Source organism: Vulpes vulpes, chromosome 12 (genome assembly GCF_048418805.1).
Source record: "Vulpes vulpes isolate BD-2025 chromosome 12, VulVul3, whole genome shotgun sequence".
NCBI lineage: Eukaryota > Metazoa > Chordata > Mammalia > Carnivora > Canidae > Vulpes > Vulpes vulpes.
The window spans coordinates 145,504,055-145,527,619 of NC_132791.1; the positions used below are offsets into that span (position 1 = coordinate 145,504,055).

The 23,565-nt window shown below is 40.2% G+C and overlaps 1 protein-coding gene and 1 long non-coding RNA gene across 10 annotated transcripts in view; one reads left to right on the forward strand and one right to left on the reverse strand.

Annotated features, from left to right (window-relative positions):
- Positions 1 to 23,565, reverse strand: part of PDE4B (phosphodiesterase 4B) — a 530,398-nt gene that overhangs the window by 46,916 nt on the left and 459,917 nt on the right. The gene's annotated exons all lie outside the window — the stretch shown is intronic.
- On the forward strand, positions 1,309 to 8,827 carry LOC112907880 (uncharacterized). The gene is made up of 3 exons (XR_003232830.2): positions 1,309 to 1,446; positions 2,696 to 2,799; positions 8,686 to 8,827. It is a non-coding gene; the product is annotated as an uncharacterized lncRNA (long non-coding RNA).

Consider the following 23,565-nt stretch of genomic DNA (forward strand, 5'->3'; position numbering starts at 1 on the left):
AAGCAAAGAATAGGATTTCTAAAAAAACACACATTTCCTTTCCTTTTGTTGAACTATAGAATGAGTCGCAACAGAATTTGAATAAATCTAACACAGCTGAAAAACAGCACCCCCCCAATATGCTAATTTACATTGCATAGACCAGAATGCTCCTACTAACTCAATAGTCAGTGGAACACATTGGAGTCTGATCCAGACATTTATAAATCCTGATGGTGCCGTTCATTTCCTAGCAGTGTAATCTTAGACAAGCTGAGTAGCCTATCTATGCCTCTGTTTCTTTACCTGTGAAACAGGAAGACAGCATAAACTAGCTGTGAGAATTAAGGGAAGCAACCCATGCCAAGTGTCTGGTACAGCGCCTTACACATGTCAGGAACTTTTTTATTGCCTGCCCCCATCCCCAACCTTATCCCTATTCCTGGTCACTTTCCTGAAGGTAGATTGCCACATATTTCATAGCTGAGCTGGGTGGAGTTTTGGTCTGGAGAAGAGTACATGTAAGTGACCATGAAATCCTAAATTGTCCCTCCCATGGTGTGACCTCAGATAGGAACTGCTTCTTGGTTAGGTTAGAGTTTATTGATGTTCACTTCTAAAATATAGACCTGGCCTGATATATCATTCTGCTTTCACCAAATCCTGACTGACACACCAGATCAGTGGACCTTCAGAAATAGAGAACTTATACAAGAGAGCTGTTTGTTCATTTATTCATTCCACAAAAATACATCGAGTATTTAGTATAAGCCAAGCCTGATGCTCAGGGCTGGGTGTTACAGTAATGAACAAGACATAGTCCCCCCCCATATAAGAAACACCTTTCCCATTCTCCAGAATTACCCCTCTTTGAAACGGGGTGACTTAGCAGCTTCATCCCCTTCCCTGCCCCCTGTCCCAAATTTATACATTATCTTTGTGAAAATTAGAAAAATGTGCCTTCTCTTGGCAGACATTGCCCTTGGGCAGAAAGGTTGGGAAGTGACGCATGGGCTGAAATTCAGCTCTTCTCATCACCTGGCTGAGTACCTTTGATCAGTACCCAAACTACACAATGACCTTATGCAATGGCCCAGTGGCACAAACTAGCAGGAAGCTTTCTCCCACATGACTGGGAGTGCTCTGTGAAAGCAGAGCACAGAACACAGAGTCACAGCAAAATCCACACTTTAACCTCAAAATAAAGCAAACCCTTGACATTGAAAGGAAAGTATCCCAAGACCTTTCCTAGCTCTTAATTTGTGAATACCATAATAACTGAAATAGCATTAAATAGGCCTCTATAAAATAGCTTAAAAATTTAATTTAATAGACTAATTATTACCTTTAAATACAGTTTTTGTTTCTGTAGACAAAGCTTCTAAAGCAAGCGCCCTGCAGGGGGAAAAAGTATTAAAGAAGTCCTTCATCAGGAAAACTAAGAAACCACTCTTCTGATCCTTGGAGGTGAGAAGTGTATTAATTGGATTCTCTGTATTCGGCCTATGACTCTAGCTTTATCCACAAGCTTCTAACCCTGTAGATGTCCGCTCTAGGTTCTTCGCACCGCACCTCGAAGTTAGCAGGCTTATTTCATTCCTCCGTTGCTCCTCACAACGCAATAAGTATTTGTTAGAATGCAAAATAGTTGCATACATATGGAAATCAGCCTCTCTTTATTTCAAGGTGTTAAGTTGTGGCTATTGGTCTATTTATTTAGCGGTCTTGGTTATGATTTTTTCCCCTTATATTAGCAATACTTTTCTTTTAATTGAAAGTTCTTATGTCCAAAGGTATTTATTTTCTTTCGATGAATATCTGGTAAATGAAATGTACCTGTGTTAGAGTGCAACATTTCAAGAAGGCATGTTGCTTTAACCTCGAGTAAAACATTCTTAGAACAAATCACAGAAACTGGAAGACATTTATACATTCTGTAACATAGTTCTTTCAAAGGCAGTTTGTAAGCCCTACGTGGCCTTTCTCTAGGCAGGACTTTGTCAATGTGTCTCTATAAATATGGAACTTTGCAATTGCATATGACAGGGATTTCGCTGTGGGTGGATTCACAGAAGAGGTTCACTGCCCTCAAGAGAAATAACAGTGAAAGTAGGTCATTTTGATGTCGATTTCTTTAGCAAACTCCTCTAAGACTAGAGCTTAAAAAACCTTCAATCCAACTAGTTTTTGTAGTTAGTAGTTAGTTTAGTAACTTGACAGTTTACCAAGTACTTTCATTTGCAAATCTTAGTTTTTCCTTGAAATATAAATCCCATGAGATAGAAATTATTATTACATTTATTATTAAACACTTTCTATTATGCATGTGAGGAAATTGAGGCTTGTTGGTGTTTAATGATTTGCTCAAAGTTATTCAATGAGAGAGAGATAAGATGAGAGATTGGGAGGAAGGAGGGAGGTAGTGGGAAGGGGGACAGCCAGCAGGGAGGGAGAGAACCTAATTTCTCTGATTCTAAATTCCATGGTAATTTTTACTAAGCTATGGGCCCTATTATAAACAAATGGTCCACCTTCTTCTTTCACCCAGGTGGGCTTAGACAGAGCAAAACTATGTTTTTGATGAGCCAGCCTCAAGCTCTATTCCCTTCTACCCTACTTCCCCCTCTTCCAATGGCCTTCCCCTTACAGAAACCTGCTCTTCAGAAGGACTCTGACTTTAGCATTTACTTCCTAATGGGAATCTGTACTTATCTAGGCAATAGCTCGCACCATCAATGTGAAAGAGTACTCAAGGAACTTCATTGTCCACCTGTGTTAGTGTTAAAGAGCGGTGACACAAGAAAGTGATCAGAGGTGGAGGTAAGTTGCTATCCAAATATTTTTTTAATACATTAAATATATGCAAGAAATATTTATGAAGAAGATACAATGATGGTTAAATCTTAGTCTCTGGAACCCGATTGTCTGGGCTCATATTCCAGTATCACTACTTACTGTTACCTAACATTGTATTATAATTTCTCTATGCCTCAGTTTCCTTGCCCATGTAATGAGAAAAATAATGGTAACTATATAGTAGATTGTAGTATTTAATTAGTAAGTAATGTAAAGGGTTTAGGACAGTACCTGGTGTGTTATAAGTACCAGATAAATATTGGCTATTGTTTGTTGAATATGATACAATAAATGTTTGACGAGTTGATTTTTAAAAAATGTTTTGAGTATAATTGACACACAATGTTACATTAGTTTCAGGTGCACTACATAGTGATTCAACTTCTCTATACATTATGCTATCTATGTTCACCGTGCTATGTTTACCGTAAGTATAGCTACCATCTGTCACCATACAGTGCTGTTACAATATCATCCCTATATTCCCTATGCTATGCTTTTTATTCCTGCAACTTACTCATTCCAGAACCAGAAGCTTGCTATCTCCTACCTTCTTCACTCATTTTGCCCCTCCTCCTTGCCATCTCCTGAAACCATGATTTTATTCTCTGTATTTACAGGTCTGATTCTGGTTTCTGTTTGCTTGTTTATTCATTTGTTCTTTTAGATCCCATACATAGTGAAATCATATGGTATTTGTCTTTCCTTGTCTGACATATTTCAGTTAGCATCATACCCTCTAGGTTCATCCATGTTGTTGCCAACAGCATGATTTCATCCTTTTTTATGGCAGTGTAATACACATACACACACATACATCTATGTATATATACACGTACTACACACATATATACACACATATACACTATATGTACATTATTATATAGGTATATCTATACACAAATATATATATATATATATATATATATATATATATACACACACACACACACACAGACCAACATATATACACACCATATTAATGGATAGTTTTAGTGCCTATTTTTTAGTGCCTATTATGTCTTAGGCTCAGCATGAATCTCTGAGGATATAGTGGTAAATTTTATAGACATTGTTTTTGTTTATTTGAAGCCCATATTCTAGCAGAAATAGACAATTACACAAGAACTTATTTAATTAAAATTGGAAAAGGAGCTAGCAAGAAATGTAGATTGTCCTAAGAACTTGCCACAGGATACAGGGAACTCAAAAGTCTGAGGAAGAGCAGGGATATGACAGAGCTCAGGGCAGGGATACCTTGGAGGGTTATGAGATTCAAAGGAATAAGAATTTCTTACAGGGGTACCTGGGTGGTTCAGTCGGTTGAATACCCAACTCTTGGTTTTGGCTCAGGTTGTGATCTCAGGGGTATGGGGTTGAGCCCTGCAAAGGCAAGGAGTCTGCTTGAGATTCTCTCCCTCTCCCCACCCCCAACCCCACCTTGGGCTTGCTCTCTCTCAAATAAATAAATAAAGTCTTAAAAAAAAGTAATTAGGTACAAAGAAGAAAGAGAGTGTTCTAGGCAGTAATTACAGCAGCTCTCATGGAACTGAGAGCAGTACCTGCAGCAGGAACACAGAGGAAAAGAGAAGTTTAGGTCAGGTCCTACAGAGCCAAGGAAGGTCAGGGAGAGGACTTTGAACTTTGTTCTGGAAGCAATGGGAAATCTTTTGGGAGCCTTATCAAAGGTGTGGCCTAGCCAAATTTGCATTTTAAGAAAGATCAATCTCCCTGCAATTTGGAGAATAAGTTTGAAGGCTGGAAGGAGGCAGCTAACTTGTATTTAAAAGCCCAGAGTCTGAGGGTAGACTAATAGTTTGATTTCTGACTCTGCCATTTAATTTATTAGCAGTGTGAACCTGGACTAGTTACTTCATTTCTGTAAGTCATGATTTCCTCATCTCTCCCACAGCACTGTACATCTTTCCCACCAGGTTTTATGAAAGGTAAATGAAGTAGCCACATCAAACCCCTTAGCTTGGTACCCAGCACCTAGTAAAGTATTCATGCCAGTTGCTGGTAGCATTACTATTGATTTTATTGCAGTTCCCTATGCAGGAGCTGGTTGGTGGTGGCTAGAATTAATAGCAGTGGAGATGGAGACAGGTAAGTGGGTTTGAGATGCTTGGGTATTGAAATCAGGTGGCCTCTAGGAAAGTGGTCTTAGGCTAGTGCCTAGAAGTCCTAGTCACTTTGGCTTCTCAGGTCCAGAAGGTGATTTTTGTCAGCGTGGTTTGATTTCATTCTGCTTATATGAGTCCAACTCACAAGAACACGTTGAAAAGAGACCAATCAATTTACAGAGTAATAATTTATGGTGACTTTTTCTGGTCATTCTACATTCCTTGACACGGGAGACCAATTTCTAATCCTAAATTTGTTCGGTCAGCATGAAATCAGAGCAGAGGAGTTAGCTGGATGGTCAGGCTGCTTTCTTCAAGATAGACTTAACTCCACTACTGAGATAGACTATAGTGGTTTTTGCCCTATTTGAAGTGCCCATCCTGGCTTTATTCACCTGGCCAATTTTTACTTCTCTTTTAGGATTCAGTCTAGAGTTATCTCTTTGCAAAGCTTTCTAAATATTTTAAGATTGGATTAAGCTCCCTACCCTTTATTTCCAACTGACCATATTTCATTTCAAGTATTTCTCTTGATTTATCATACCCATTAGATAACCTTCCTGAGAGTGGGCACCTGGGTGGCTCAGTGGTTGAGCGTCTGCCTTTGGCTCAGGTTGTGATCCTGGGGTCCTGGGATTGAGCCCTGCATCAGGCTCCTTCCAAAGAGCTTGCTTCTCCCTCTGCCTATGTCTCTGCCTTTCTCTCTCTCTCTGTGTGTCTCTCATGAATGAATAAATAAAATCTTAAAAAAAAAAAAGATAACCTTCCTGAGAGAAGGGAACATATCTTTTTTTTGCTTGATCTTTTATGCAGCACAGCATCTATTATCTGGTAGAAGCTCAAAATATATTGTTTGCACTGCTGACCTATCCCATCAATGGGATATTGATGAACCAAAAGGAATGGGGCCTTTGCTACTTAACAGTATTGGAAAAACAATGTCAGGAATTCCTGTTCTCGGTTCTCTTTTTATTCATCATCAAACAAACCACTTTCTTTTTTTTGTTGATGTATATTCAATGTTACCACAATTAATGGGCTCTCCGTTTCTTTTTTCTTCATATCTTGATTAGATTCCTAGGTTGGCTAAATTTTTTTCTTTCGACTAGGCTCCAAGCCCAACATGGTGCTTGAACTCATGACCCTGAGATCAAGAGTTGCATGCTCTTCCAATTGAACTGGCCAGGTGGCCCCTAGGCTGGCTTTTAATATGAGGGACATTGTGTCTGTCTAGGTGACTTCTGCAAAATCACATGCAGAATTTGTTATTTGACTCTCCCTGAAGAGCTGTATTTTAGGCACCTTACTGGAGATCTCTGTGCACCAGGTGATACTAGAATCCCAGATATTTTCACAGTTGTCATAAGAAAGAGACAAGTAAGTTCAGAAGCAACACAGATAGATCTTAAAGACATGGGGGGGGGGGGGAAGAGATCAAGAGAGATTTGGAGACCAGGTAAAAAAGAATGAGTGGAATTTTGAGAGATGAAAAAAAATAGGTAAGGCAATGAACAGCATGAATAAAAGTATAAAATTAGAAACAAGCCACACCATTTAATTCTGTTTGGGGAGATCAACCTTAACAGTTCTATTTGTCAAGAACACTGGGTTTTAGTAATGGGGTAGAGTAGAATAAATTTGCAAATTAGGGTGGTCAGAGCAATCTTAGAGAATTTTTTTTATGCTAGACTAAGGTATTTGACTTGACTTGTCAGGCAATGAAGCGGTATTGAAAATTGTTCAACAGAAGAATGGTACACCCAAATTGGTTTATAAATATCTAATACTGTTTTATAGTTGTGCAATGCTTTGCAGTTATAGATCTCTTTCATACATATATTCTCAATCTTCACCATACCTTATGAGAGGTATATTATTGTCTCTCTTTTATGGAGGAAGAGACTGATGTCCAGGGACTTTTAGTGTCTCATTCCAAATCCCGTAAGTGGTAAATGCAGAACCTAGAGACTTGAATCTAGGCTTTCTGACTTGAAGTGTAGTGTTCTTGCCATTACAATGATGCCTATATGAGATGAATTATTGATTTGATAGCAGTAAATTGTAAGGATTATAGGAGGGAGTAAAGAATAAGCACTTGATAAATTATTAATATTAGGGATCATTACTTGCAGGAAAAATTAGGACTTAAGAAGAAATGGGATCCCAAACTAGGGTGTTATCAGAGGGAGTAGAAGGATTATTTATACCTTACCTTTATTTTTACCTATAATATGAAAGTTGTCAAAGGAATTTCAAGGATAGAGAGTGGAAGAGTAGAGGCAAAGGTTTTTGTCATTAGGAGTAAACATGGTAGGTGGTGAACAGAAAAGAGCTAGAAATTTTCCTTCCTCTCCAAATATTATTAGCCAAATCTCTTTCAGCTACCTGTAGGAAAGCCCCATTCACCTGGTGCTCTCCTGGGTGATGTCTCAGATCACCTTCATCACAGGATTTTGGGGACTTCACCATGTGAGAATGGCAATGCATTTGACAGTCAAATGTTGCAAAGAGCAGAAAGCCTGCTACAAACAGCGGTTTCTAGTTGACAAAGCACTTTCAAGTTTGCTCATTTTCTTTTTCAAACAAAGCCATAAAAGTTATCGCCATATTTACAAATGAGGCTTTACCTTGAGGCTCATCAAGGTAAAGGGATTTGCTTTAGAATCTGGAATTTCTGCATTGTTCAGTATGGTAGTTTCTAGTCATGTGTGGCTACTGAGCACTACACTGTACCTAGTCTGTGTGCATGGGGAACATACACACTGGATTTCACAGACTTTGGGTGGAAAAAAAGTGATGCAAAATATCTCAATAAATTTTCATATTGGGTTACATGTTGAAGTTATAATACTTTAGATATTAAGTAAAGTACATTATTAAAGCTAATTGCATCTGTACGTAGAAAATTTAAAATTATCTATAGAGCTTGCATTATATTCCTGGACATCACTGTTATAGATCATAGCCTAGAGCCAAGACTTGAACATCACAACATTCACAAACCCACAGATGCTTGTCTTAAAAGAGATAGTAATGATAATGATCGTAGTTAATATTCATCAAGTACCAGTTACACCTTCTAAGCACTTTACATTCATGAAGTAGTTTTTCATCATCAAAAATTTCATGACCTGAGTATTATTTAATATATAATGGATTGTTTTATTTTCCAGATGAGAAACACAGAAATTCAGTAACTTTCCCAAGGTCACAGATTTAGTAGAGCCAGAATTCAAACTTAGTCAGTCCACCTACAGTGCCATTAGGAATGCCTCAGGGCTGCCTCTATTTGCGGAGTCCCAGGGAAACATTTGTATGGGCTGCATTTTATTTTAACCTACCAGGAGTCAGGCAGTACATAAGAGACTTTGTGTATTATGTCCTTTAATTTTTGCAACAACCTCATTAAATAGTTACTACTCCTATTTTATAGATGAGCAAACTGAGGTTCAAGAGGTCATGCAGTTTGCCCAAAGTTATACTAGACACGTGCTGGAACTCAGTCTCGAACCCAGCCCGGATCTGAAGTTGATGCTTGATCATTACGCTCGACTCCTGGGGGTAATTCCCAGACTAAACCTTGAAGTACTGACAGTCTCTCTCCAGGGTGGGCTCGGGCAATTTGTTCTTTTTAGAATTGGTCCAGACGACCCCCATTCTCAGCCAGGTTTGGTGATCACCAACCTATTGGAGTCTTCATTTTTGATGTGTTTTTTTTCTCTTAAAGTTCTGTCGCCTCAAACTCGCCTGGGATCTGATGAAAAACACTTTTTAAAAAAGGAAGGAAGGAAGGAAGGAAGGAAGGAAGGAAGGAAGGAAGGAAGGAAGGAAGGAGGAAGGAAGGAAGAAAAATGGAAGGAAGAGGAAGGAAGAGGAAGAAGAAAAAGAAAAGAAAGAAAGAAGAAAGAAAGAAAGAAAGAAAGAAAGAAAGAAAGAAAGAAAAGAAAAGAAAAAAGAAAGAAGAAAGAAAGAAAGAAAGAAAGAAAGAAAGAAAGAAAGAAAGAAAGAGGGATTCCTGGGTGGCGCAGCGGTTTAGCGCCTGCCTTTGGCCCAGGGCGCGATCCTGGAGACCCAGGATCGAATCCCACGTCAGGCTCCCTGCATGGAGCCTGCTTCTCCCTCTGCCTATGTCTCTGCCTCTCTCTCTCTCTCTCTCTCTCTCTCTCTCTGTGATGACTATCATAAATAAATAAAATTTAAAAAAAGAAAGAAGAAAGAAAGAAAGAAAGAAAAAGAAAGAAAGAAAGAAAGGCCAAACAAAACCAAACAAAACCACATGAAGCCAAACCAAATGAAACAAATAAAAACAGTATTCCCCTCAGGCAGTCTTGGGTAGGGCTGACCATTTACTTCAGCAGGGTCCCTGCTTCTTTTAAATCTGATCATCATCTACCCCCAAATGCAGGCTGCAATGATTTAATTAAACAGAGATAATCATAGACTTCAGAAATACAACAGCTGGTCCTCCTGGAGACATTCTTAGAAACATCTGAACAGCCCAGGGCTGGCTGTGTCTGAAACGAGAGGGGTGGGAATATGGGGAGTGCAGAGGTGGTGGGGTGAGAGGAAGGGACACGGAGATTTACAGGCTCTCCAGGTGATCTATGGAGTTCTGGATGGGAATGAAGGCACAGAATGAATAATGTCAAACAACTCTCTCGTGGGCGGGGTTTGTGCATGTGTGGTAAGAGGGCTTAACAGTATGATTTTTGCAGCCTTGTTTGCAGGTAGACATGCTGTTGTTTTATGTGACAGATTCAGAACTTCCAACTAGCATGTACTGAAATATAAAATTAGGTCCCAGGTTTCATGGTAACCTCATTTGACACAGTAGCAAACAAAAATTGCTTGGGAAGATAGAAGTCAACCCTGTGTGGCACAGCTAGCTTGGCTCCCTTCGGCCATTTTCTCCTGATCTAGCAGGACCTTGCTCTTGCCCTAATTTCCCCTGGTTTGTAAACGATGTTACTTAATTGAACTCAACTCCAGACTTTAGAAAAATAAAATTTTGTATTTCAGCAATGGTTTTCTTGGCATTTCTACCTCTGAAGAATTTCACTTAATTCTAACTTTTCCTTTCTATCTTTGAAAGTTGGTAGCTATAAGCTGTGCTTACTCTTTCTCTGCTTCTCCCTTTCTAATGCAGTGTCTGATGCAGTATAATGCAGTGTCTGTTTAACCGTGATTAAAGATTTCAGTGTTTGGTTTAAACCAATATTTACCAGTGAAATCCCGCCAACATAAATGTGCAGGCGAGGTAAAAAATATTGGCTTAAATCAATCTCCCCCTGAACACACACATACAGACAAGGACTGTAAATGTTTTGTGTGTTACTTCTGACATCCTGGCCTCTTTTCGTCAGCTTCACACATATATCAATTTAACACAGATTCAGAGCAGTCTTAAAACCGGAGTAATCTAGATCATAGGTTCCAAGAGTGATTTTTAAAGAAATTGTTTCTCTAGTCAATGTTTTTCTCGTTTAATTTGTTTTGTTGTTTTTGTATGGTGGTTCTTCTGGCACTTAACACACATTGCCCTGTCATCTAGCTTAAAAAGTTTCCTTGAGTTTTGAGAATTTGTGTTATTCAAAATAGTAGTAAACAAGGGAATAATGATCTTTTAAAAAATAGATTATACTACAAAGCTTATTGTGGAATCATACAATAGGCGTTTTGAGATTAAGTCAGTCTTGGTGAGCTATTGCTTTTATTTAGTAAAAATTTACTGAACTGAATTTATGCAGTGATTGAATTTATTGAATGAATGAATTACTGCTACACTTTGAATGAATTTCAAATAGTTGTAGTTTGGATTAGAAATTATTTTTCTGAAACTGAATAACCCAGGCAGCCAGCAGACAGAAGGCCCCAGCTGGCACCTGGCAGCCTCAGGAGACCTGGAGAGGGTGGAGAGCAAGTGAGTTTTACATGGCCAAGGCTCAGGACCAAGCCCTCAGTGAAAACTTTGAATTGCAGTTCCCATACCGCACTTCCTCTTAGGGAGGGAGGGCTGGGTCTGAGATGAGGAAGGCAGAATGACTCATCTACAAAAAAGGCCACTGAAATTTGCTAATGGCAAGCCCTGAACAGTACCTGGCAAACAGCAGGCACGTAATAAGTACTTGCCTTATATACAGGCAAAATAAAATGCAATAAACTCCATAATATGTGGGGTTGAGTGGGGAATGTTCCAAACAGGATTTCAGGGCAAGAGCAATTCCATGTCTAGTAGTGATAAAATCTCTTTTGTTACTTTCTCCAACTCCAAATGCTCAAGAGCCTGTGCACCAAAAACTGAAGCACTATGGAAAGGATGGATAAGTCAGATATTATATTAATCACAGCAATAATTAATTGAGAGTCTGCCTGAATGAAGTATCTTTGATCTTCAAAAGAACCTTGTGAGTTAGATTGCATTGTCACTGATATATAGAGGACACAACAGGTGGGAAATGAATGGAGAGATGGGAGATGAAGCTGGAAAGGTGGCCTGGGCATCTGGACTCAATGGTGGAACTCTGTGGGGAATACACAGAAGTAAAAGACATAGTCATGGCCATCCTCAAGAAATGTGCAGTCCAGGAGGAGAGCGGGGATACACAAACATAGAATGAAAACAGCAAGGGCACACCGTGGGCTGTGCGTTGGATCATTGGAGAAAAACTGCGAGCAGCAAAGGTTTGCTGTCCTATGAACGGAACAGGTGCTTACTAAATGTTTGTGGAAGTGCACTGAACTTAATTAAGAGCCAGGGAAAGGTAATCATAGAAGGAAAGATGTGGAATCCATAATGAGATGCAAAGCAGCAGGAAGATGAGTTTTACTGAGCAAAGAATGTTGAAGAAAAATGGTAGAGGGTCAGAGTGGGTCCAATTATGAAGTGAAGTAGAGGAGTCTGGACTGCTGGAGACTCTTGAACAGGAGAGGCTTGAGGGAGGTTGGGATTTAAGACAATTAGGCCAGCAGGAATATGTCAGATGGTTCTCAATGGGAAGTAGCTAGAGTTAGGGACCCCAGGAAGACCCTAGGGCAGGGATTTTTTTTAAAGATTTTATTAATTCATGAGAGACACACAGAGAGAGGCAGAGACATAGGCAGAGGGAGAAGCAGGCTCCCGGTGGGGAGCTCGATGCAGGACTCAATTCCAGACCCCAGATCACTGAGCCAAAGGCAGACACTCAACCACTGAGCACAATAGGGTAAGGATTTAAGTTGAAAACAATGCAGGCTAGAATAGATGGTGACAATAGAATGGAAGAAAAGAGTTAAATTCTAAGTAATGCCCAGAAGAAAAAAAAGATGTTATCTTCATAAGAGATGGTATACAGAAGACTAGGAAGAAGAAAGTGTCCAAAATTGTCACCAAGGTTCCTAGCCCTAAAGAAGGACATAAGAATAGAACCACAAACAGACATGAGGGATTTGGAGGAGGGAGAGGGAGAAAAATAGACCAAATTGAGTTCGGTGTGATTCGCATATGGTTACAAGAATTTGAGGTGGGTCTCCAGTAAATAGTCAGAGCTCCAGGCATGGATTGCTACAAGTATTGTAGGCTAGGGATTGTGAGGACATACTACTTGGACGTGGCTCTCGAGGGCATGTGTCTATCTTCTAATTGGTTCCTGGAAGAAGGTCAATAACAAATTCATAATTCCCCAGATTATCTCACCAACTCCTTATCTTCCTGTACTCTCTCCTTCCCTATTTCCTCAGCCCCCAGTTGCCACACAAAGCCAAGCCATGAATGATAAATGTCTTGGATGATTTCCAGCTCTGCAGGGCACAAACCTAATGCAGGAGATCTCTTTCAGCACTGGCAAGGAACTAGGTCAAATTTTCCATAGTGGAGAGAACCATTAGAGTTGGTGTGGTCTTAAAGACCTAACTCCTTGGTTCATAGGCAATGAGACCAAGGCCAGGAGAAGAGACTTTATATCTCCAAGACCATACAGCCTCCATGTATCAGCAGAGACCAATTCTGAATTTTCATAGAACCTGTTGTTATTGACACTATATTGTGCCTCAACTCTGACTGATAATATTTAAAGTACTCTTCAATTAGACTAATATTTATTAGATACATAATACATCAGCCCCTATGCTAGGCACAGGGGATACGAAGAAGGATAAATACGGCAGTCATTGCCACCGAGGCACTTATAGTCCTGAAAGATTGCTTTGAGAATAGGTGTAATTGCTTATCCCTGGGTAGAGGTGTTGGGGAAGGTTTCCTGGAGGAAGTTACGCCTTGGGAGGGTTTTAAAGGATGAATAGGAGTTTGCCTGGCAGGAGACAGAAAAAGAAGCTAAATGTATTCTAAGCAAAGAGACCAGCATGTATCAAAATAAAGAAACAACACAGTACAATGCTTAGAGTTACTATAAGGGTTCAGTAGTTTTATGGCATTTAGGGTAGAAGGAGGAAGGGAAAGAGAGGCAGGCGCAGCACTGCTATGAATTTAAAAAGTATGGGTGTGGGGAGCAGGGGAGTGGGAAACATGAAGAAGGTATCCAGAAGTTCCCCCAGTGATTTTCTGTAGAAGTATAGTCACAATCAGAGATAGATGGGGTGCTATAGTGAAAAGTCAGGAAGCTTTTTAGAAAAGCCAGACTGTAATCCTTTTAGGTTTGTGGGCCATACAGTCTTTGTGGCGAATATTCAACTCTGCCATTTAGGCATGAAAGCAGCCACAGAGAATACATAAACCAATGCATGTGGCCGGGTTCCAATAAAGCTTTATTTGCAAAAACATGTGGCTGGCCATGAACCATATTTGCCAAACATTGCTCTAGAAACATCCCGAGATTCTGATGTCATTCTCAATACTCGTGGTAGACAGAACAGTGGTCTCTCAAAGATATGTCCATGCTAATCCTTGCAACCTGTGCATATATTATCTCACATGGTAAAGGAGAATTAAGGTAGCAGATGAGAATAAGGTTGTTTGTGAGCTAACCTTAAAATAAGGAGATCGCTTTGGATTATCTCCGTAGACCCAGTGTATAAAGGTCTTTGTGAAGGACTGAAGAAGAGGTGTCAGTGTCAGGGTGATGGAATGTGAAAAAGATTCAACCAGCCATTGCTGGCTTTGAATATGGAATAGGACCAAGAGCCAAGGAATACAGGCAGCCTCTAGAAGCTGGACGAGGCAAGAAAATGGACTTTTCTTAAGACACTCTAGAAAAGAATGGCTTGCCAAAACCTCGATTCGTGTTGTTTGAAGCCACAAAGTTTGTGCAATTTGTTACAACAGCAATAGAAAACTAATACAATACCCACATGAGCTAAACCTTTTAAAGACTGTGGAGAAAGCCGAGCCTCCAGAGTTAAGAATGCAGGTTGAACATCCAATTAAACGCCTCATTTAGATGAAAAGGGCAGGACTCTGGGAAACAAACAAAAGGGTCCCAGAAGGGGTTGTGGGTGGGGGTATGGGGTAACTGGGTGACAGGCAGTAAGGAGGGCATGTGATGTGATGAGCACTGGGTTTTATACTCTATGTTGGCAAATTGAATTTTAAAAAATAAAATAAAAAGGCCAGGAAAGAAAAAATCTGCATTTGAACGTGGGGAAATTAGGCAATGCTTTCAGGGAGTGTCTATAACAAGGAGCTGCTTTTACACCAAAAAGGCTTCATGGCTCCCTGATGGAGTATAAGAGGCACTGAAACAAAATTTCTCTTTATTTGTGTTTTTTCCAGGGGCTTTCAGACCTACACACTTGGGGATTTATACCTAAGGCAAGAGAAAGTCTTGGTGTGGGGGTGAAGATCAAAGTCCCCAGAACAGGTCCCCATAAGCAGTGCTCATAGTAGGGAAGTGGGCTGCCAGAAATCAGCCCCTGACTTTCTATTCCGCTGGCACCGAGCCACCCTCTGCCCTGCTGCTGTGCCACTGTACCATTTACGTCATGGGGAATACAGCTTGCTGCTTTAAAATGTGTGTTATGAGGGAAATGAGAACATGACGCTGGTGACATTTCACAAAGGAGGCAACATTCCAAAGATGAACTTGGGCAAGCCTGGCATGCATGTACTGTTAGGGGTCACTTCAGAGACCACAGCCTCTGGGCACTCACTAAGGTAGGTCAGTCGAGGTCAAGGGTCCCTGCCCAAAAGATCTCTCCAACTACCTGTCATGGAGGGGGGCAGAAGCCATGAGTCCTAACCTCCCTTCCATGCTATAAACATCTTGAAGGCAGCTGACACAGTGCCTTCTAGTCCACAGACAGGCATCACTGCACAGTGGCTAACTAATTATTAAGTAAAATCAAGAAGACAGAGAAGGAGGATCTTGTCATGAGGATGACTCTCCTAACAAATTCAGAAAGTCCATTTTAAGTTACAAAACATTCTCACATCCATTGTCTCAAATTATCCTCCTAAGGGTGCTGTGAAATGAGTATTAGGAAACTCGTTTTGCTGATAAAGAGAACGAGTCTCACACACATCCAGTGACTAGTTGAACACTTTGCAGCTAGCAAATGGGAAGCGGTGCCTGAAGTCAGGTCTTTGGTTTCTTCGTTTGGAGCTCAGCCGCATCCCACAAAGGCTCCTCCCTCCCTCCTTCTTTCCTTTTTCTTTCTCCCTCCCCTCTGGAAATGTTGAGTATCTATTACGTACCAGACAACACCATCCAAGGCCCCACAGAAGCAAAACTAACCAAGAGAAGGTTCTGTACCTGTTGAAGATCATCAGTTAGTGTGGGAGGCAGACACTTCAATGTGCAAATAGAGATACAGTGTAAGACACTGACTGAGTGCTATGTGCCAGGCACTGTGGTAAGGATTTCACGCGCTATTAATGTTTAACACCTTAGGAGGGAGGTATCATCTTCCCCATTTTACAGGTAAGGAAGTACAGGTTTAGAGTCACTGAGTCTCTTTTAAGTTGCAACCAGGATCTTCATTCTGCTGATTCCAGATCTCACTCTTAGCCACTAATCTATGCTATGGCAACAGAAGCATTGGCACAGAGCTCCACACTGGGTCAGTGAGAGAGAGAAAGAGAGCCCGGGAAAGATGGACTGGCTGCCCAGAAGAATTAGAGAAGGAAGCTTTCAGCAGGAAGTGTGCATTCTCATATACTGCAGCATAGAGAAATGAACCAGGTCATTTAAAGATGATCTCTACGCCGATCTCCAGTTCCCCAAACTGAATGAGAATTAAGTATCCCAGAAATTTGATTCCATTTAAAAATATTTTTCAGGGTAACTATTTTTCAGATAACAAAGCATCGTTCAGGGGATTCCATGTAGAATCAGATTCAAGCCCAGCTCTCAAGGAGGAAATATTTCCTGGAGGAAATACCAGGATTTTTCGAAATCCTGCATTTGCACTGAGACAGGGAGGTGAAATCAACTCCCAAGGGCAAGTGTTCTGAACAGAGTGGAAGATTTGGGTTTTCGTTCCAGGTTTATCACCAGTTCACCCTAGACAGGCCCCTCAGCCTCTCTGAGCTCCATTTCGTCAGCTGTGAAAAGCAAGTGTTGGAAGAGGTGATGTCTAGGAGTCTCTTTTAGCTCTGATGTTCTATTATTCTGAGACTCATCAAGGAAGTTCAGGGAAAGTGCTTACCTGGGAGAGTAGGGTGGGAGGGAAGAGAATAGTACATCTCATCAGAAGCCCTTTCACCTGAGAAGCCTTTGGCACCTGAATCTTCCAAGTGCCCAGCAGCCATTTGATTCAAGCTGCCAGGGCCCTAAGCTTGCTCTCTGTTCTCAGCCTGACAAAGGTTCCCCTAAACAATGAAACCATAAAATAAGTAACCCAGGAGGTCTGTGTTTGTCAGATGCCTTGCAGGCCAACAGCGCTAAGTGGCTGCTTGAGGCTTTGATACTATTACTATTGTTGTTGTTACAGAATTACAGTAACAAACACCATTCATTGGGAGTCTTCTGTGCATAAGGTGCCATGAGGAGTGCTTCCTTACAATTATCTATTTCTCTTGGGAAACTACAGAGTGTTCTTATCTCTACCTTACAGATGAATCTGTGGCCCAAGAAGGTTAAATAACTTGCCTGAAGCCATAGAGCCCTAGTCTGTTATTCTCTCACTGTCTAGCTTTAAAGGTACAGCTCTTCATCCTCCTGCTACACTTTGGACACCAGTGATGCTTCCAATCTGGGTAGTCTTCCTTCTTTTCACCTGCAATGAGCAACTGAAAGGGACACACACTCATTGAGCATCATATCATACCTACCTTACAAATTTGCAAAGTGCTTTCTTGTATGTCCCATCATCTGATTCTCAAAGGCGCTAGAGAGCTAGAAGGAGCATTAGCTCTATTTTACAGAAGAAGAAACTGAGTCTCAAGGGAGGTTGAGTGACTCGGAGCTTTCTTAAATCCACTTGCCATACCAATCACATACTTGTCTAAATTTCTGACCACTCTGGTACATTGTTTTTCAGAATATATGTCTTGTGTCTTAAAGTGTATCCAGTTATTTGTATTTGCATCGCAGATTGGTTAACAGAGGGCCTTCTCAGAGAGATAGTACCAAGCAGCTGTTAGGATTTCCTCAAATCTTCTTCCAGGACTACCGCGGACATCATTTCCAAATAACTAAGACTAGTTCACTGAATCCTAAAGTTTCAAACCCTCACAATGATACAATTTTCTTCTTTCGAAATGCCAGTACATTCACTGAAACTTACCCTCTTTACTGAGTTGACAAGGTATATGTAAGCTACATAGAACATTTTGAAAACCTCTTTTCTACACATGAGGTGAATGCACTGCTATGAGTAGATCATGAAGAACTTCCTTAGCAAATCATCTACCAACTCTATCCAAATGCAATTTTAACAGAGAAATGTATCTATCGAGTCTCCTCCACTTTCTACCTAAGGAAAGCACATAGAAAAGAAATGTAAATAACTTTTTGTTTATCTGCCTCACATAATCAGACTCTCTTTCCACTAGAGAAGGGGGTGGCTATGTATTTGCAAAGTTGTGTGGTGGCTAACTCAACCAAAACACTTACCATAGGCGTCAACAGGGATGAATCTCATAAATGTAAATGTGACTTTTGCCCTTAATTCTTCCCAACATTGCCCGGTCTCTTTATCCAACATGAATCTCATCAACAGCGATACATAAAACAGTGACACTCACCACTGTCTGGGAATTCCAGGGAAACCCCCACTGGCCATGTTTCCTCTTCTACTGCCATAATTGAAAGTTTCAAGGCTAAATTCATTACATCCACCCCGCACGCATGACTCTAACCCCAAGTGCAGTTTTATTGTCTTGATACTGATTCCCCACAGGCGTTACACCAAACCATTCCCAATTCTGTCTTCTTACTTGTACCCTACATGCAATGTCCTACCTCACTAACAACACAGAGGCCAAGTCGAACTCCATCACTCTACCCCTTCATGCCTCTGGAAACCTCTTTCTGTCAGCCTCTTTCTGTCCGTTTACTCATCCATTTTTCTCTCCCTCCTCATTGTATGCTCCTCCATCCTCTAGTACTCTGATTTTGGAAACTGGCTCTTCTACTTAACATGTTGAGTGATCATAGGCAAGTCATTTACTCTCACCAAATATTCTTCTACATGAAGCAAACGGATTGGGCATAATCATGACTTTTATAGCTGTGAAATTCCATAATGCTGTGTTTAAAAAGATAAAGCAATTATCTTCTTCTGACCTGCAATTCACCCTTTTCCCAGATCTCCATATTTTTGTGAATGGTACCACCATTCCCCTAGTCATCTAAACTTGAGATCTTAGCTTCTCTTCATGCCTCTATTTTTTCTCAATTTCTACAACCCACCAGTTGGCAGGCTCAGTGGGTTCTACCTCAAAACTATCCATTGCATCCAGTTCTTCTTTTTCTCATTATACATTAAAGTCCAGCCCTCACTTAACTAGCTAGGGCATTAACAGTCACTATCTCATGGGTTTTCATGTTTTGCACCACCAGAAGACCAAGTTTCTTCACATATGCCTCTTACATTGAGTGCCAACACAAAAATTTCCTTAATGACTCCTATGACTTATCAAATGCGTCTGAATATCAAATACGTCTGAATATCAAATGCGTGATTCAGTGTTCACGATTATATATAACCAAGGTCTAACATCACATACTCTTCCCCTCTACTTCTTCTCTGCTGCAACCACAGAGATGGATTCGCTCCCCACACAAGTCCTGTTATTTTCACCACCCGCTCCTAGCGTGTGCTGTTTTCTCTGCCTAGATGATGATCTCTCTCCCCTTTATTGAAATCCTTACCATCTATCAAAACCCAAGTCGGATGTTAGCTTCCACTTAAAAGCTTCCTTGATTCTCACACTGGAGGCCATCTCTCCCTGCTAGAAATACCAGTGCCACCTCATTCCACTGCAGTGACCCCTTTGTCATGTTCTAAGCTGACTTAAAATGACTTATAGATGCTCATTTTTCCTATTATTGAATGGCAGAGGCCATATCACCTTTGTATCCAGGATACTACTTCTATTGCAGGCTTGCAATAGTAAGGGGATACAAGAATGAATTAAATATTAATGTACTTATTCTATGACATAATAAATAAATTTCACAGAGAACACATCCTTGAGTTGTTGAGGAGACAAATTACTTCCCAGTAAGACAATTAGAAAGCAATATAAGATTTTCTATAATATCAACACCAAATTGAATTGCTTCTGTTTTAGATTCAGATTTTATTCTAGCTCAGCTCCAAGTAGCTGGATGATATTGAACACAAATTGCCCAGGGTCACTTTTTCCCATGAGTAAAATGTAGAGTTGTCAGATTTAGCGAAAACACTCCAAAAAACAAAAAACAAAACAAAACAAAAACCAAAGAATCCAGTTAAATTTAAATTTCAGATAAACAATATTTTTTTAGTTCTTATACTATAATTCGTTCTTGTACTAGAAAAAATTGTTATTTCTCTGCAATTCAAATTTAAATGAGCATCTCATATTTTCTCTGGCAATCCTAAATGAGGAAACTGTTCTTAATCATCTCCTAGGTTTTTCTACTACAACATGCATGTCCAATGGCACTTTCAGAAAAAAGAAAGATAAATATGCTATTCCCTTGGCTCATAATTATTTTCCCCTGGATTGCTGCACTCAGATTTTAGCCCAATGATAGTTTCCCTAAACCCTTCTTGATTCTCCTAAATAAAGTTGTGCCTTTTTATCCTTCCATCTGTCATCTCCAGTTACTCCTTATCTCATTAGTTTGTTTTCTTTATCTGAAATGATCTTCTTCACTTTCCTGGGCATGGGTTTATTGTTTGTCTCTCTCATCACTAGAATGTAATTTGCAAAGGGAGGGACCTTTACTGTCCTATTCATTGTTGTACCTCCAGCACTTAAAGCAATGCTGGGCACAAAAATCACTTAAATAACCAAAACATACTATAGGTGCTAAAAATTAATTTTTTGACCAACGAGGGCTAAGGGTGCCCAAAGAAAAAGAGCTGAGTGTGGGACGGCTTCTTGGAGGAAGTGGGATTTTAGTAGTGCCATAAAGCAGTAGTTTAGAAGGAGAGTAGGAGTTGCCCAAATAAGCTTAGCAACATTTTTAAACTATACCTGTCCTTATCCCCACCTCCCACCACTCCCATTATCAGAATTTAGGGTGGGTGGGAGATAAGCACTGTTAATGCCAAAGGCTTCCCAGGTGACTCTGACTTGACTTTTCTATCTGCATTTGGGAATATTTACCAAAAAGAATGGGTAGGATTTGGTTAAGCAGAAAGCATTAGGAATCTTGTCATTGGTACAGAGCAATGTGAGTTGAGCTCAGAGAAGAAAAAGTAGCAGGGGGTATGAAAGCACTGCTCAGATCAGAACAGAATAGAATTGAGGAGTTTGTGTAGGCAATAGAGAACCAAGGAGGGATTTTTCAGAAGGAAATAAAATCGTAAAAATGAGAATGAGTAGCTATAATTTACACTTGGGTCAGAAAACTATGGTATACCAAGCACAACCCACTGCCTATTTTTGTAAATAATATTTTATTGGAACGCAGCCATGCCCATCTGCTTACTATTGCCTGTGACTGTTTTGCTAAAAGTTCAGTACAATGCCTGTGATGCTCAACCCTGTCAAGACTTGGATGCCCTTTAAGACTCTGTCGTTGAAGAAATGGCCTCACTGCCAAGGTTCGACTAATTCATTTTTTATGATGATTATATTCATACAGTCATTAATTCCTAAACACTTCAAAAGGTTTTGTATATATATAGGTACTAGGATAAGTGCTGGGTTTCACAGTTAGAGGAGTTGTGAGTCCTAAGCCTTGTTCTTCATCTACCATATTTATCATATTTTATCTGTATGTGGTTCCAATAACATACATCAGTGATATTGCAGGGTCTTCTAACCTGCAATACACAACTGGGAAAATATAGCTATAAATAACCGAATAGCAAGTTTAATTCTCTTTCTGGAAACTGGTATCTGACAGAGGATTGGTGTGAAGCTTGGTTCCTAGCAATAGTACCAGACACATGAGCAGGCTGGGTGTCATGGCTAAGTTTTCCAGTAACTCCAAAAATATCTGCTCTTACCTCTTTCCCCATATAGCTACACAAACACTAACCTCCATCCTTATCACATTTTTTTTGTCTTTTTTCAACTTTAAGTCTTCTGGGAATAACCTAAAATTTTAGGCGAATGGCTAGACTTTCATTTCCTAAGAACTTCCTTCTGGAAACAGTACTGCCCTAGATGGTTTTAAAAGAGCTTGCAATCTCCTCTGACTAGTGTTGATGGTAATGGAAGTAAAATTCCCTTTTGGCTACAGTAGATCATACAGCATTTACTCATGCTAGGTGTTGAGGTTACAACAGTGAAGAAAAATCCACCAATGAGTGACTTGTGAATAACCAGTCTTAGTTCAGAGTTATATTTCAATACAGGCAATTTAATTACATTGGTAAGGTTAGTGGTGATAATCACTGGGAGTCAAGAGAACCTATAGGATGGTCACCTAACAAAGTCTTGGAGACTTCTTGAAGGATGTGGTATCTGAGTGATAAAATGAAGGAGTTACTAGATAAAGAGAAGGCTGGGGGATGGGAGATGAAGGCAGAGAAGTTCTAAAGGCCCAGAAGGAGAATAATATTGGAGTCCTGTGTTAACAGTATACTATAATCAGTTGCTGATTAGCTGAGTACGGCTAAAACACTTTATGGTAGATTCTAATCACTCTCTGGTGTGTTACAAAAGGAAGCAAGGACTTGGCTTTTATTCTACTTTTTATATTACCACTAGCAATTTTTTGTGAAGTGGCCAGTGTTTCGGGCCATCACTTCACCTTTTAGCATATCAATTTTCAGATTTGTCAAATGGGACTAAAAATGCCATGAGTCCTTGTAGGACTTTGCAGGGATCCAGTGACACTATGTGTGGGAAAGTGCTCTGAAATCTCTAAAATGCAAGGGATTATTATTCTAATTCCTGCCTCCACCCAGGCCACTCCCTGTTTCCACCTTCCACTGCCCATCCAGATTTGCTCAGCAAATGCAAGCTCATTTTAATGTCATCTGCTGACAATAAATCAAATAAGGTGATCAAGAGCCAAAAAAACAGTTTGTTGATTCTCCCCCACTGCACAACATGATAGCCCATGTCGTGGTCACAGACAACAGTAGGATGACCATCAGGGAAACTTATCAAACTGACCAATCCGTAATTCTTTTTATTTTTCTTGCTCATTTGACAAATGTGGAAACTGGTGCAGGGGAAGGTTTTATGAATGTCACCCAGCTAGGGAGTGGTGCTAAACAGGGTCTGGTTCGTTTCTATTACCTCTTTTCTCCAAAGCCACTGGGTTCCTTCTTTTCTGGTTCTTCTCAAATCCTCCAGAAACTAGTATAGAAACAGTGCGGTGCAATCTGCAAGCAGGATAGTTTTCCCATTTTCACTTGGTGAGGCTGTGTTCTAATCCCTTTCTGCTTCTAGGCTCACTGTAAATGACTAGGGCAAGCCTCTGAGGTTTAGGAGGCTAATGGCCACTTTCCAGCAAAGTTGATCAGCTGGATGAGCAGCAAACTCTCAGCTTCAGAAGGAGCTTTCTCTTTGGTGTAAAAGTCTAGTGAACATGTTACTTGTATTTCTCCCATCAAAAAGTCATTCCTTAGGAGAAGTTCAGCAGCAATCCCTGCAAGAAAAAGGTCCTTATAACTCACATGGTTAGGAAAACCAAACCTGTCATTTGGGAAAGGAACTCAATTATGCCCAGGGGAAGGAAGAATTATAGAATATATTTGTGATCTAGTTTCAGGTAGTATTTAAAATGAACTTTAACATTTTTATTTCATAGTTTTATTGTATCATGAGGTCACACATAAGTTTGGAAAAATTACTCTCATCTCTGCTTTATATTTTAAAAATAAGGGCAGGCAATCTGGTATAGATAAAAACAACACAAAACAAAACAAAAACCAAAGAAAAAGACTGTCCTAGTGGCAAGAAGAATGGGGATCCAGTCCCAGTTTTCTTAGTCACTCATGTTGAGGATCTTGGCACGTCACTAAACCTCTCTGGGACTCAGCTTCCTTCTCTGTGACATAGAGATAACATTACAAGTTCTTTTACCTCAGGATCAACTGGAGCAAAGAATGACAGCCC